The 1,795-nt window shown below is 35.4% G+C and overlaps 1 long non-coding RNA gene across 1 annotated transcript in view; it reads right to left on the bottom strand.

Moving 5' to 3' along the window:
- LOC128247599 (uncharacterized) overlaps positions 1–656 on the bottom strand; it is a 6,980-nt gene extending 6,324 nt beyond the window's left edge. Inside the window, exon 1 of the long non-coding RNA XR_008263947.1 lies at positions 124–656. This is a non-coding gene — a long non-coding RNA (uncharacterized LOC128247599). The remainder of the gene's footprint in view (positions 1–123) is intronic.
- Between the last annotated feature and the right edge of the window lie 1,139 nt (positions 657–1,795).

Below are 1,795 nucleotides of genomic sequence, written 5' to 3'. Positions count from 1 at the left end.
ATATAATGTAAAATAGTGTACATTTAAACACAAGAGAAGGCAGCTTTACACAAGAAGCAGTCAAAATGACCAAAACCACATTTAAGAGCAATTTCAAAGGGAATTAAAAATAAAAACTTTTACCTTGTTATTCCCAGAAGATTTTATACCTATGTGCCTTGCCTGTGAGGACCCTAGCTGAAGCTCTCCTCCACCTTATTGCTTGTGTGCAGCATACATCAACACGTTTCCATTCAAGTGTCTCTACAATCTCATATATATATATATACACACACACATAATTATACATGTACAATGTAGAATAGATATAGCATATATGTGTGTACATAGGTAAACATATGCAGAAATAATGCACAGGTACCCACCCAATCAGTAAACAACAGGATATGTAGTCCAGGTCCTCATGCATAGAGAATTAAAAATACTTATCCTATAATGGAGCAATAGACAATTAATAAAACCAGTTATTTGCTAAATATTTTCCAGTTATATATATATATATATATATATATCAGGCACATGCCGTCAGTAAGTACTCAAAGTAGGCAGTTGGTAACCTTTATATAGTAAAACACACAAAAATAAGCAAAACACAGGTGCATTACTGAGTTGTAGGCAAATTTACATCTGCCTTTATAGCATGTAAAGGACATGTAGTAGGAATCTATGTCGCGCGTGTACTACAGCAGATTATGTGTAGCTTAAATACTGAGATTGAAAAGCAGGGAAGAATTATGCCTACCTAATCTACAAAAATATAAAATATTTTGCATTTCATGCATAGTAGTCAGAGTAAACTTCATAATTTTATTGAATTAGGTGCATATTTTGCCACGAAAGGAAAATATTGTTACTGATTTATTTTATTCAAGGTAGGCATTGCCTACCTTGCCTACCCAGATGGCACATCCCTGATGCATGTATGTATGTATGTATGTATGTATGTATGTATGCAGGTATGCATGTATAAATGTATGTATGTTTGTGTGTGTGTGTGCGTGTGTGTGTGTGTGTGTGTATGTGTGTGTGTGTGTGTGTGAGAGAGAGAGAGAGAGAGAGATAGAGAGAGAGAGAGAAAGTATGTATATTAAAAAAATTGCACAGGACAATAAAGCAAAACATTGAAAATTCGCACACAAGATGTGGACATGCACTTCCTTCACCAGTTATTGTCTAAAAATCATAACAGTTCCACACCTTTTAACATTATTGTGTTGTAGACAGCAATAAGCTGCTAGGAATAAGTGAGCAAATGTAAACGATGGTGATGTTAACAAACAACTGACACACATAGTTGATACAAACATAAATATACACTTACAAATAAAGGCCTTATGGTTATGGGACAGCTTTAAGACAAGACATGTATAGAAATAACACTAATGGAAAATGATATCCTATAGGACTTGAAAGGGAAATACATACATAGGCACAGGAGTGGTTTACCAACCACATGGTTCTGGGTTTAGTCCCACTGCGTGGCACCTTGGGCAAGTGTCTTCTACTATAGCCTCAGGATGACCAAAGCCCTGTGAATGGATTTGGTAGATGGAAACTGAAACAAGCCCATCGTATATACATATATATATATATATATATATATATATATATATATATATTTATGTAAAATCGCAGTCATAGCAGATACCAGTGTCACACAAATGGCACCTGTGCTAGTGGCATGTAAAAGCACCTCTTGAACATTGGGCCTCACAGAGGCAAGGACTGATACCATTTGGCATTATACCATGTTTCGAGTGTTGGACCTAATAGAGACAATGACCAAGTCTATTTT

The sequence above is a fragment of the Octopus bimaculoides genome, chromosome 1 (assembly GCF_001194135.2).
Source record: "Octopus bimaculoides isolate UCB-OBI-ISO-001 chromosome 1, ASM119413v2, whole genome shotgun sequence".
Lineage (NCBI taxonomy): Eukaryota > Metazoa > Mollusca > Cephalopoda > Octopoda > Octopodidae > Octopus > Octopus bimaculoides.
Note: the sequence above shows the minus strand (reverse complement) of the source record. Positions and strands in the feature narration are given on the sequence as shown.